Source organism: Cherax quadricarinatus, chromosome 21, assembly GCF_038502225.1.
Source record: "Cherax quadricarinatus isolate ZL_2023a chromosome 21, ASM3850222v1, whole genome shotgun sequence".
Classification (NCBI taxonomy): domain Eukaryota; kingdom Metazoa; phylum Arthropoda; class Malacostraca; order Decapoda; family Parastacidae; genus Cherax; species Cherax quadricarinatus.
This window is the reverse complement of record NC_091312.1, coordinates 8,174,536-8,189,535: the sequence shown is the minus strand read 5'-3', so window position 1 is coordinate 8,189,535 and position 15,000 is coordinate 8,174,536. Positions and strand designations below refer to the sequence as shown.

At 40.1% G+C, this 15,000-nt stretch overlaps 1 long non-coding RNA gene across 1 annotated transcript in view; it reads left to right on the top strand.

Moving 5' to 3' along the window:
- LOC138853022 (uncharacterized) overlaps nucleotides 1–4,870 on the top strand; it is a 38,663-nt gene extending 33,793 nt beyond the window's left edge. Inside the window, exon 3 of the long non-coding RNA XR_011392259.1 lies at nucleotides 3,708–4,870. This is a non-coding gene — a long non-coding RNA (uncharacterized lncRNA). The remainder of the gene's footprint in view (nucleotides 1–3,707) is intronic.
- The last annotated feature ends 10,130 nt before the right edge of the window (nucleotides 4,871–15,000 follow it).

Here is a 15,000-nt window from a genome sequence, read left to right as displayed (position 1 = left end):
CTCCACACCTTCTAATTTCCACACTCCGAATTTTCTGCACAATATTTACACCACACATTGCCCTTAGACAGGACATCTCCACTGCCTTCAACCGCCTCCTCGTTGCTGCATTCACAACCCAAGCTTCACACCCATATAAGAGTGTTGGTACTACTATACTTTCATACATTCCCTTCTTTGCCTCCATGTATAATGTTTTTGTCTCCACATATACCTCAACGCACAACTCACCTTTTTTTCCCTCATCAATTCTATGATTAACCTCATCCTTCATAAATCCATCCGCCGACACGTCAACTCCCAAGTATCTGAAAACATTCACTTCTTCCATACTTCTCCTCCCCAATTTGATATCCAATTTTTCTTTATCTAAATCATTTGATATACTCATCACCTTACTCTTTTCTGTGTTCACTTTCAACTTTCTACCTTTGCACTCGTTTAAATTTTAGTCCTTTCTAAAATTTTCTCTTATACATTTAAAGATATATTTTTTAATTTATGTTAATGTAAAAATTAATCATTTTGCACCAGAAGAAGCTTACAAAGCTTACCTAACTTTATTATAACAAGTGCAGCTTAATTTAGTCTAATTAACTAAATATATTTTAGATAAGATTACAATAATTTAATAATAAACATACAGAATGAAATATATTTGTTTCGTTAGGTTCAGAATGATTTTGCGAAATTATTGCATACACAGTTTTTTCGCTTGCCTTATTCGGCAAAGAGAGCGTTGTTATTTAAGCCAAAATTCGTCACGAAACACACACACACACACACACACACACACACACACACACACACACACACACACACACACACACACACACACACACACACACACATATATATATATATATATATATATATATATATATATATATATATATATATATATATATATATATATATAATTCGCAAACAGGCGAAATTATTTACATTGTCTCTACGTCCACAGCAGGACTCGAACCTGCAAACTCTCTATCAGGGTCTACAGTACTTTTCCACGGAGCCAGACCCCAGTCATCTGGGGTCTTGCTTCGTGGTAAAGTGATGTGGACTCTGATACAGAGTTTGCAGGTTCGAGTCCTGTTGCGGACGTAGAGACTATGCTTGTATGTAATATATATATACATGTATATATATATATGTCGTGCCGAATATGTAAAACTGGTCAATTAGCAAGAACTCATTTAAAATTAAGTCCTTTCTAAAATTTTCTCTTACACGTTTAAAGATATATTTTTTTCATTAATGTTAATGCAAAGATTTATAATTTTGCACTAAAAGAATCTTAGAAAACCTACCTAACCTTATTATAAAAAGAGTAATTTATTTTAGCCTAACCCAACTAAATATATTTTAGAATTGTTTACAGTAATTTAATACTAAACAAACACAATGAAATATATTTTTTCCGTTAGGTTCAGAATAAATTTGACGAAATTATTACATACACAAATTTTGACTTGTCCTATATGGCAAGATGAGCGTTGCTATTTAAGCCAAGATCGCAAGTTCTGCCTATTCGGCACGACATATATGTATATATATATATATATATATATATATATATATATATATATATATATATATATATATATATATATAATGTACACACACAAATTTGTGTAGACTGAAATGCTATTGTCATTTGTAATTCATCTGTACTAATGTCGTGTAATTGACGCGCGCGCGCGCGCACACACACACACACACACACACACACACACACACACACACACACACACACACACACACACACACACACACACATACACATGCAGCGTTAAACTGCAGACCAGTATCACTGACATGCATAATATCCAAAGTCATGGGGAAGATTATCAGGAGAAGAGTGGTGTGCACGGATTCAACAGGACATCCTGTGTCACAAACCTCTTGGAGTTCTATGAGAAGGTGACACCAGTAAGACAAGAGAGAGAGGTGGGTAGACTGCATTTTCTTGGACTGTAAAAAGGCTTTTGACACAATTCCAAACAAGAGATTAGTGCAAAAGCTGGAGAACCAGGCAGTTATAACAGGGAAGACACTGCAGTGGATCAGAGAATACCTGATAGGTAGGCAACAGCGAGTCATGGTACGTGACGAGGTGTCGGAGGAAGACCAGGCAGGGCTACAAAGGGATTTGGACAGGCTACAGGCCTGGTCTAGCAACTGGCTCCTGGAGTTCAACCCTGCCAAGCGCAAAGTCATGAAGATCGTGAAAGGGGAAAGAAGACCACAGACAGAATGCAGCCTAGAGGGCCAAAGGCTACAAACATCACTCAAGGAAAAGGATCTTGGGGTGAGTATAATACCGAACATATCTCCTGAGGCACACATCAACCAAATATCTGCTGCAGCATATAGGCGACTATCAAATCTAAAAATAGGTTTCTGATATCTCAGTAAGGAGCCATTCAGGACACTACACCGTGTACGTCAGGCTTATATTAGAGTATGCAGCACCAGTTTGGAACCCACACCTTGGCAGGCACGTCAGGAAATTAGAGAAAGTGCAAAGGTTTGCAGTGAGATTAGTCCTGGAGCTAAGGGGCATGTCCTACCAGGAGAGGTTAAAGGAAATTGACCTGACGACACTGGAGAACAGGAAGGACAGGGGGACATGATAACAGCATATAAAATACTGAGAGGAATCGACAAGATGGACAGAGATAAAATGTTCCAGAGATGTTCCGGCAAATTGCACTGTTGTTATTGATTAAGTACCACTCGTTCATAGTTACAATACTATATATACTGCTTGTGGAGGCTAGTACACCAAACGGGGAGTAGGATGAAATTAGCTCTGAGGCACCCACACCATCATATGTCCTTGGATCACGGTACAACACCTAGCTCTCCTGGGTGCATGATCTTTGTAGGATTGGATGGTCCAGTGGGTTAGAGCATCGTGAATTTTCGCTCACCATGAGGTAGGCTAAAGCAACACGGGTTGAATCCCCCGGCTAGCCGTAGTGTTGTTATTGATTAAATACCACTCGTTCATGGTTACAATATTACAGTGGACCCTCGGTTATCGGCCGTAATCCGTTTCAGAAGCTTGGCCTAAAACCGAAATGACCAAAAGCCGAAATAATATTTCCCATAAGAATTAATGTAATTACAATTAATCCGTTCCAGACACCCAAAAATATTAACAAAAAATATTTTTTTTAAAGATTAATTATAGTTTTACATACACAAAACAATGAGAACTAAATAAAATAAATAAATGAACATTTAAATCACTATTACATACCTTTATTGAAGACTCTTGTTGGCTTATGGAAGTCAGGGAGCAGGAGAGGGGGAGGACTGATTATTGTTTGGAAGGGGAATCCCCCACTATAAGGACTTCATGTATCAAAGCCCTCTCTGGGGTTACGTCCCTTCTTTGTCTTTTACTACCACTAGGACCAGCTTGAGAGTCACTGCACAACTGTCCAACAAACAAAAAAACTGTCCAGAGAGGTCTGTTTCTGGCGTCTTAAGATTTCCCTGAAGTGGGACAAGGTTTCGTCACTGAACATGTTGCAGATATGGCTTGTTTTAGCTAGGTCAGGGTGATATTTCTCCACAAAAGTTTGCACCTCATTCCACTTTGCACAAATGTCCTTAACCACTGAAGAAGGCACCTCCCTTCTCTCATCGTACTATGAAGCAATTTCCTCATTTGTGGTCTGTTACTGTTCCAGATGAAGGTCTTGCAGCTCTTCAGTGGTTAGCTCTTCCCTGTGGTCCTCCACCAACTCTTCCACATCCTCGCCACAAACCTCCAACCCTATGGACTTCCCAAAATAGAGGGGAGAATGTGCCCTCTTCAGTGATTCTGCGATATGTACGATACTAAAGCAGCACAGTCAATAAAGGCTATTGTGCCAGCCAACGATAAAGTGTAGCATTAACAGTGTAGCAAGTAAGTTAAGTGATTAATCGATAGAAAAAGGACAGCACGAACCTAACTCCTCCAGTGTTGTTGGAGTTATATAGGGCGACTGACAACACCGCCGTCTCTAGTCTACCGCCTCTGATGCCGCCGCCTCCACCACCATGTAATTACGGCTTATGCTCTCAGTGGCCCTTATACACCCAACAACAACAGAGCAACACTGTGACATACTTAATGACATACTTTATTCATTCTAGAGTATATGTCATATCTCTATGTGATTAATATTATTTATTGTCATATTAGAAGAATTGTGATAGAAAAACAAGCCGTAGAGTTGATATTAGTGTCATATTGAAGGACTTTCTTGTCCTATCTCCAAACAAACTGCCACCCCCACAATTCCTAACATATGTAATGACATATTTTAAATATGATTGGGCGGCTGGGAATTTGCGAATGTTCGAAGCCTGCAAAAGTGGAATGTTGTTTAGACCAAACACCAGTATGGAAAAGAAATACGATCTAAGTGACTAGCTTTAGAATGATTGTTAGTGCCAGACGGGGTGTTTTGAGTATCTCAGAAACTGGTGATCTCCTGGGATTTGAATCTCTTAGAGTTTACAGAGAATGGTGTGAAAAACACAGAGCATCCAGTGAGCGGCAGCTCTTTTGGCGAAAACGCCTGGTAATTTAGAGGTCAGAGAAGAATGGCCAGACTGGTTTAAGCTGACAACTCAAAAAAGTAGACGTTACAACAGTGGCATGCAGAAGAGCATGAATATAGAGAGATATACTCTTCCCGATATATACAGAGGACTTCATTACTTTTCTTGGGCCACCTGAAGATTCGAGCACCTTCAGGCGAAAGAACAACTGGAATGGTATGTTAATGCTGACAAGGGGAGTAAATAACATAGTTGAAGTGAACACCTTACTGATATTTATTCTGGTTGTCGCCAGGCTTGTGCAAATATATATGTCGTGCCGAATAGGTAAAACTTGCTATTTTAGCTTAAATAGCAACGCTATTCTTGCCGAATAAGGCAAATGAAAAATTGTGTATGCAATAATTTCGCAAAAAATCATTCTGACCCTAATTAAAAATATATATATTTCATTGTGTTTGTTTATTATTAAATTATTGTAAACTTATCTAAAATATACTTAGTTGGATTAAGCTAAATTAAATTGTGCTTGTTATAATAAGGTTAGGTAAGTTTTCTAAAGTTCTTTTGGTACAAAATTATTAATTCTTACATAAACATAAATGAGAGAAATATATAAGATCATAAGAAAGAGGGAACACTGCAACAGGCCTACTGATCCATGCGGAGCAGGTCCATGTCCCCCCCACCCCGGATTAGCCCAATGACCCCCCCCCCCCCGGTTTGGCCCAATGACCCACCCAGTCTGGTCATCTCCACTCAAGGATGGAGCACGGCACCAGACCCAGCAGCACAAGCTAGTCAGGTCCAACTCGTACCCACCCACACCAACTCATGTATTTATCTAACCTAATTTTAAAACTACAAAACGTTTTAGCCTGAATAACTGTACTTGGGAGTTTGTTCCACTCATCCACAACTCTATTACCAAACCAGTGCTTTCCTATATCCGTCCTGAATCTGAATTTTTCCAACTTGAAACCACTTGTGCGAGTCCTGTCTTGGCTGGAAATTTTCAGCACGCTATTTACATTCCCTTTATTTATTCCTGTTTTCCATTTATACACCTCGATCATATCCCCCCTAATTCTACGCCTTTCGAGAGAGTGCAGATTCAGGGCCCTCAGTCTATCCGCATATGGAAGATTTCTGATACATGGGATCATCTTTGTCATCCTCCTCTGTACGTTTTCAGATCATTTATATCCATTCTGTAATACGGTGACCAGAACTGAGCAGCATAGTCTAAATGCGGCCTAACCAAGGATATATAGAGTTGAAGAACAACCTCAGGACTTCTATTATTTATACTTCTAGATATGAAGCCAAGAATTCTGTTAGCTTTATTGCGAACACTAATGCACTGTTGTCTTGGTTTTAGATTACTGCTAACCAGAACTCCTAAATCCTTTTCGCAATCAGTAGTATTAAGATCTACATTATTTAGTTTATATGTGGCATGGTTATTTAACTGTCCAACATTTAGAACTTTGCATTTGTCAACATTAAACTGCATCTACCACTTCTCCGACCATTGCATCAGTCTATTCAAATCATCCTGGAGTGCTCTAGTGTCCTCATTAGAATGAATTGGACGGCCTATTTTGATGTCATCAGCAAATTTGTTTATATCGCTATTTATTCCCTCATCTATGTTTATGTAAATTGTGAACAACAACGGGCCCAACACTGACTCCTGAGGAACACCGCTTGTGACGTGCCCCGATTCTGATTTCTCCCCATTTATGCAAACTCTCTGCTGCCTATTTGTCAGCGATGCCTCTACCCAGGAAAAAATTTCTCCTATTCCGTGTGCCTTAAGTTTCCTTGTATATCGTTAAACATAGAAGAGAAAATTTTAGAAAGGACTTAATTTTAAATGAGTTCTTGCTAATTGATCAGTTTTACTTATTCGGCACGACGTGTATATATATATATATATATATATATATATATATATATATATATATATATATATATATATATATATATATATATATATATGTATATATATATATATATATATGTATATATATATATATATATATATATATATATATATATATATATATATATATATATATATATATATATATATATATATATATATATATATATATAATCATTTTCCAAACTGCGGCAGGCCAGGATTCGACCCCACAACACATTGTCCCGCCTCCAGAGGCCATACAATGAGCCTAGCGAATCGTTCAAGACACTGTACACTGTGTATGTCAGACCCATGCTGAAGTATGCAGCACTAGTTTAGAACCCACACCTGGTCAAGCACATCAAGAAATCAGAGAAAGTGCAAAGGTTTGCAGTTAGGTGAGGTGAGTAAATACACACACACACACACACACACACACACACACATACATATATATATATATATATATATATATATATATATATATATATATATATATATATATGTCGTGCCGAATATGTAAAACTGGTCAGTTAGCAAGAACTCATTTAAAATTAAGTCCTTTCTAAAATTTTCTCTTATATGTTTAAAGATATATTTTTTTCATTAATGTTAATGTAAAAAATTTTAATTTTGCACCAAAAGAATCTTAGAAAACTTACCTAACCTTATTATAACAAGAACAATTTATTTTAGCCTAACCCAACTAAATATATTTTAGATTTGTTTACAATAATTTAACACTAAACAAACAGTGAAATATATTTTTTTTCGTTAGGTTCAGAATGATTTTGGCGAAATTATTGCATACACAAACTTTCACTTGTCCTATATGGCAAGATGTTCTGCCTATTCGGCACGATATATATATATATATATATATATATATATATATATAGATATATATATATATCTCTATATATATATATATATATATCGGGAGCAAGGGGCTAGTAACCTCTTCTCCTGTATATATTACTAAATGTAAAAGGAAAAACTTTCATTTTTCCTTTTGGGCCACCCTGCCTCGGTGGGATACGGCCGGTGTGTTGAAAGAAAGAAAAAGAAATATATATATTATATATATATATATATATATATATATATATATATATATATATATATATATATATTTATTGTCAGCCACTGCAGCTGCATTCTTCCGCACCCCTTCCCACCATCCCATTCAGCATCCCCTCTGTGCAAGTTCACAATTAACCAACCGTGTCTCTAAACTGATTAGGCAGGACCCGTGAATTGAAAACGACCCGAATATGCTCATGGCAAGAGCGGCACTCAACACTATTTAACCCATTATGGTAGGGATAGCAGCAGGATTTAGAGAAGAATGGGAGTTGGGGAAAGGAGTGAGAGATATGGGGGGACAAAAACATGGATGGAGGTGGTGGGGTGTGGCCAGACTGGTGATGGGGAAGAGAGAGAGAGGGGAGGGGATAGAGAGGTCTGCCATGGTAACAAAGGATGTCCTGCTAGACTCACCGGTCATTTCGGGCGTCTAGCACCATATTAACCACCATCGCCGCCCTCACTCTTGTATACACTGTTTCACTTTTTACTCATTTAGTCAGATAAAAAAAATTACTACCAAAGCCAACCAGCCACTCGGGTCTCTCTCACACATACAGGTACGTATGCACACAAGCACAGGTGCGTACTCACGCACGCAACTCTTCCCTCACACAGGGCATCAAGAAATTTGAGAAAGTGCAAAGGTTTACAGCAAGACTAGTCCCGGAGCTATGGGGTATGTTCTACGAGAAGTTAAGGGAATCATCCTGACGACACTAGAGAACATGAGGGATAGGGACGACATATAAAATACTGAGAGAAATTGACAAGTGATAGGGAAAAGATGTTTCAGAGATGAGACATCATCAAGGGGTCATAACTGGAAGGTGAAAACTCAGATATGTCACAGGGATCTTAGGAAGTATTCGGTCAGACTTGTCAAGAAGTGGAACAGTCTGGAGAGTGATGTAGTGGATGCGGGATCCATACATAGCTTTAAGAAGAGGGTGGATAAAGCTCATGGAGCAGGGAGAGAGTGGATCTAGTAGCCACCAGCGAATAGGCGGGGCCAGGAGCTCTGAATCGACCTGTAACCACAAATAGGTAAGTACACACACGCAGGCTAGAGGGAGGTATGGAAGCGAAGGTTGCAAACCTTGAAGTGAAGATTATATGTTGGTTTACGTAATGAAATGTTTGTATTTAGCACCTCAGTTAGAGGAAGGTAATGTATAAGTAGTTGTTACGTACTGTGGGAGGTAATGTATAAGTTGTTACGTACTGTGGGAGGTAATGTATAAGTTGTTACGTACTGTGGGAGGTAATGTATAAGTTGTTACGTACTGTGGGAGGTAATGTATAAGTAGTTGTTACGTACTGTGGGAGGTAATGTATAAGTAGTTGTTACGTACTGTGGGAGGTAATGTATAAGTAGTTGTTACGTACTGTGGGAGGTAATGTATAAGTAGTTGTTACGTACTGTGGGAGGTAGTGCTTCTACCTTCGCTAGTCATGCTCTTCGTTACCTGGGAGTGTACCTGGCGGGGGAAGTTCCCCCCAGGTAGTAATTGCTGTAACTGGGGTAATTAGATTGATTTTGAGTAATGATTTTCATAGTAGCTGTGGAGGGTGTGTATTGTTCGTGAAAATTACAAAGAAAGGTAATGGGAAGGAATTAGAGGAGATTGCTCTCTCTCTCTTTTTTGCATGGGAAGTACACTGAATATTAACACTTACCTGGAGGAAAGGGGGGAGGGATGGGAAGTAACTATTAATGAATGGTTGATAATGGCGATAAGTGCTATAAAGGGAATAGAGGTAGATGGTTGGATAAGGGAGGTGGCTTAGAACTGAGAGAGTGAACGTGTTGGTTATAGACAGTGTAAGCTGACAAACAAATCTTGTAACCTTCTCCTTACATTCATTTTAAACTTATCTTTACTATTTTTTTAAGTATTTGTAATCCTGAAATATTTCCTTTTCAATTTAGGAAGCCTGTTCCGAGACCGGGCCGCGGGGGCGATGAAACCTTAAACTACTAACAATTACCTGAATAGGTATGAGATAGGGTTGTGCAGTGTCTGGCTATAAGATATACTTAAGACAGAGATTATAAATGACAGAGTTGGTGAGACAGTCTGTTAGGTTGAGTTTATTGATCGAAGAGACATTCTCGTTATTATTTTATCGACTAATGTATTATGAAGGTTATTATAGGTCTGCTTTCTTATACATGCTAACATATTTATATACACACGTATACGTATACACTCAGGTCCTTAATAAAGTTATCTATTTGTGTGTCTGGATGTTTGTGTGTTTAAACAGTCAGGTGGTCTTTCACATCTTTGTATTTTAATGATCTTGTTCCTCAATAAATGATAATTATGCGTAATTGAAAAAACAATAACCATTATTACACCTTTTTTCAGCGTTACGGCAGCTTGTTTCTCTCTCTCTCTCTCTCTCTCTCTCTCTCTCTCTCTCTCTCTCTGCTTCCACCATAACCACCTTCCCTGCCCTGCTGTCCCCTATCCACCCTGCTCTCTCATCTTACTACCACCCAGCATTTTAGCTTCAGTCCATAGAGAGAAAATTCAGTGCTCGGGACAACTATTAAAAAAAACTCGCAGTTGGTCTTTGAAAGGTAAGCCCGTCAATTACGAATTGAGGATTTTACTGGCAAGCCTCCGTATTGGGGTTCGTTGATCTGTAATCTATGGTTTCCGGATTTAACATAATTGTTGGTGGGCTGGAGGGCGCTGGGGATTACTAGGGACACTGGCGAACAGTAATACGATAGGTGAGTGGATGCCGGTGAGTGGTGGGAGGCAGAGGGTATCACCCGCCACTGCTGCTGCGGGTGCTAATTTGATTAATCTCGCCTCGTAATGTCAGGACTGTATTTACGTTGCTGATTTTTGTGGGTGTGGAGCTCCACCTCATGTACCCGTCTCTTGAATCTCATTTGTTGCGTCCTTCTCTAGTTCCACTTGCGTTTTTCTTACCTATATGCCAGTGTTTCTTAACGTCTGTGGCTCATTGTGGACTTGAGTGTCCAGTTAGCAGCCTGGGAACGAATCTTTGTACTATCTCTTGTTTCTTTTTAACCTTTCCGCCACACCGATTTGCGTTGAGACTCGGCTCCAGGCTGTGCACATACCGGGTTGTTTGTGGGGGTCGAGACTCCGCTACTGACCCCGTCTCTTAGCTCACTTTGATCGGCATCACAGATTTCATGACTTGGGCCTTATATCTGTTTTTTGAAGTTGTCTGTTGAGTTTGTATCCACTACTGTCTCATCCACCACACCAGTGTGCATGTGGGGGAGGCACTACTGGGGGGGGGGTGGAGGCTGTGATGAATAGGAGCTTGTGGGTGAAGACTACATTTAAAGTGGGGTGAAGAGCTTTGTGATTTGTGGGTGGCCTTCCAAGAGCGGTTGGTTCCAGTAGAGAACCAGTAGAGAATGTGCTTGCAATGTAGCGGGTAGCCTGAATGGAGCTGGTAGCCTCAACGAAGCGGGTAGCCTCAATGAAGTTAGTTGTTCAGTGTTGGTGAGTCTGAGGGCAGTATTGAGCACCGGTGTGAAGGATGCGGGGGGATGGGAGGAAGGCACCCTTCTATGTTGATAAATTAGACATGTGCAACACTTGGGTATCTTTACTGAGGAAACATTTCGGCACACATTGGCTTCATCAGTCCTATACAAAGAAGAATGGTAAAGATCAGGAGTGTGAGGTAATCAATCCCTCAGCCTGGAATCGATGTAATCACTCCATCAGTCTTGAAAAGATTGAGTGACTGATTACCTCTAACTTCTTCTGATTTTCACCATTCTTCTTTGTATAGGACTGATGAAGCCACTGTGTGACGAAACATTTCCTCAGTAAAGATACCCAAGTGTTGCACATGTCTAATTTATCAACTTGTCGGCTCTCCGAACTATTTATATACACATCCTTTTCTGTATTCTTTTATATACTTCAGTGTCGTCCTGTATGTCCATTGTTTGAACTTGCAATAAACGACTTAAGGACTGTATTGCAAAATACTGATACGATGCAGTAATATAATCTTTTTTTACCAAAGTGAGGTGAAGATCTACATAAAATTCTCTGTCAAGGTAAGAGGTCACAAGACAATTTGCATTTTGCACACAGCTTTATTTATTCATGTCTTTTACAGTAAGCAGCCAGTGGCAGTGTGATTCTGGAAAGATTGTTAGTCTTGAAGAATAAAGTCACAATACCGTGACTGGAACAATTCACAAATAACCCGCGGTTAGGAGAGCAAACTTACGACCTTTTGGTCAGTCTTGGACCATTGTCAAGTCAAAAGTCACATTTGTGACTTGACAGTAGTCCAGGACGGACCGAAACGTCGTAAGTTATTTGAATTGTCTAGTGAGCAGATAAGATGTGATGTACGCTTACCTTTACATTCCTGTATTTCCTACGAGTACTGCTTCGTGCAGTATTTATTTTCCAGTTTAGGAGATTGACTGTGAGACCGGACCATGAGGATATTCTCACTCTCGCGGCCTGGACTGGGGCTAGACCTCCATGATGAGTCGACTGTGAGACCGGACCATGAGGATATTCTCACTCTCGCGGCCTGGACTGGGGCTAGACCTCCATGATGAGTCTTGACTGTGAGACCGGACCATGAGGATATTCTCACTCGCGGCCTGGACTGGGGCTAGACCTCCATGATGAGTTTCAAGTCGACCAGGCTGTTGCTGTTGGCGGCCCACCGTCCTACAAAGCCATCACAACCTGGAATTGCGTTTTTTTTTCTTATTATATGCCCATAGAAAAATTACCCGTTACTATGTCACAAAAACCCACCCAAAGTGGCAGGTCACTTAAATTTTCTTGCATTTCTCTTCCTGAGCATCCACAGTTCTCACTGCTCTATCCTGCCACAGTCCTTTCACTCTCCATTCTTGTCATAGTCGCTGACGTGTAATGGAATATTAAGTGGTATCACTCTTGACACTTTCATATTTCCCTGGTTCATGTAGGATGGGTGATTTTTCAGAGTGTGTGCGAGTGCGCACTCAGGTTCCCGTGTGCGAGTGCGCACTCAGGTTCCCGCGTGCGAGTGTGCACTCAGGTTCCCGCGTGCGAGTGTGCACTCAGGTTCCCGTGTGCGAGTGTGCACTCAGGTTCCCGTGTGCGAGAGCGCACTCAGGTTCGCGTGTGCGAGAGCGCACTCAGGTTCCCGTGTGCGAGTGCGCACTCAGGTTCCCGCGTGCGAGTGTGCACTCAAGCTCCCTATTGCGCGCTCGTGTGTTCATTTGTATGAATCAACTGGCTGGCCTCTTGCAAACTGTTTATGAGCGTGCTTAATAAAAGATGCAACACATTTCCATTTATATTGCCAGAAAGCAAGTTTAGTTGACGGTAAGGAGCTTTGTGCTCGAGTTTACTCAGTGTTAAACTATTAACTAATTACAATACTTGTGGCAGGTGCAGCCTAGCTCTTATACAGTGATAATATATTAGCCTATCCTGGCTCCCCAAGTGGGTGCCTGTCTCACTTTATATATATTCTGAGAAGTATATCCTTCATGTGTATGTACTGAACATTTTATATACACTTGGTGGGGTGTATAGCTCAGTATTTTTACACTTAGTGATTACTTTAATGTCTGTAATAGGGATTACATTTAGTAATAGGACTACCACAATTTTTGCCGATACAAGGAAAACGATCCGATAATCATCGATACCGATACTTGGCATACCCCTAATTACTTTATCCTTGGCTAGTGGTGTACAGGTCACGTTCAGTTTTTAATGACCCGCGTGTAGTCAATAGACTTTAAAGTTAATAGTTTTAATCCCTAGCTCACCCTTGAAATACTGGATGTGTTAAGGAAGTGTATGAATGGTAGGTCAATTTTTGTTAAGCTGGTAGAACAGTTTGTCGTAAGCAGGAAGTTGTTTGTTAAGGTTGTTTAAGATGTTAGGGGGTAGGGGGCGTTGGTGGGGGTAGGGGGCGGGGGTAGAGAACTCAGGCTGCACTACCAGTTCTGCAAAGGATAGTGAATTCAGAGGGTTTTCCTCCCCTCCTCCCCATCCTCCTCTCTCTCTCTCTCTCTCTCTCTCTCTCTCTCTCTCTCTCTCTGTGGGAAAGAAAGGCGTTTACACAGTAGTCAGTCGTAGATATCTTTTAGTTTTGACAAGTGTAAATATAATGTGTTTTAGATGCAATAATGTCATGTATGAGTATAAAATTTTTGGAACCAACCTAGCAGAAACACAGCAACGGGACGACCTCGGAGTTGTTATGAACAACGAACTTGAAGTATACTAAATAATGTCTAGATGCAAGCCATCACAGAGCTATATTTCATAGCTCGACATTTCGACTACAAAACAAATGAAACTGTATTGACCCATAACTGGCTTGTCAGACCTCACATTGAATATAACTGGAGAGGGTGCAAAAACAACACCTTGTACTTTCATTAAGAAACAAACTTTAAGAAGAGAGATTCAAAGCACTTAATCTGCTCTTGATGAGGAAAGTGAGACTGTTTGGAGATCTGCTTCCATCCTTTACTATATTGAATAAATTTGATGCACTCAAGCACGAATAGCTTTTTAAAGTGCAGATTGTGTAGGGAACCTGCAACAGTGGCATGAAACTTCGAGGATACACTAATATGGTGAATGGTTTCTTTAACAAAGTTAAATATTCATCACTGGAATAGACTGTCCACTGTAGTTGTAAGTGCAACATCTATACAGCTCATTAAGAATTAGTTTTTTGAACACTGTGAATATCAGTTTCAACTTAAAATGCACTGTGTGACGTCAAACTCTGATGTTAGTATAGGAACCACACCAGGACTACCAGCTGACCATGGATCATCCAAGTCTTATTAATTGTAGAAGTATAAGTAGCTAGTTGTAGTACATGTAAGTAGTATTGGTTGTAGATGAATGGTTCAGAGAACCGACATGTTGATAAATTAGACACATGTGCAACTCTTGGGTATCTTTATTGAGGAAACGTTTCGCTACACAGTGGCTTCATCAGTCCATACAGAGGAGAATCTTGAAGAACAGGAGGAGAATGAGGTAATCAGTCCCTCAACCTTGAGTCGATGTGGTCAGTCCATCAATCTTGAGTAGAATACGGCATAAGTGTGGAGAAGGAGCTTATAAACCGTAGGCAGGAGGAATAACATCTTGTAGGAGTGAGGAAGAGCCAGTTGTGAGTGCAGGGGAAGTTCGTGAGGCAGTAGGTAAAATGAAAGGGTTAGGTAAGGCAGCCGGGATTGATGGGATAAAGATAGAAATGTTAAAAGCAGGTGGGGATATAGTTTTGGAGTGGTTGGTGCAATTATTTAATAAATGTATGGAAGAGGGTAAGGTACCTAGGGATTGGCAGAGAGCATGCATAGTTCCTTTGTATAAAGACAAAGGGGACGAAAGAGAGTGCAAAAATTATAGGGG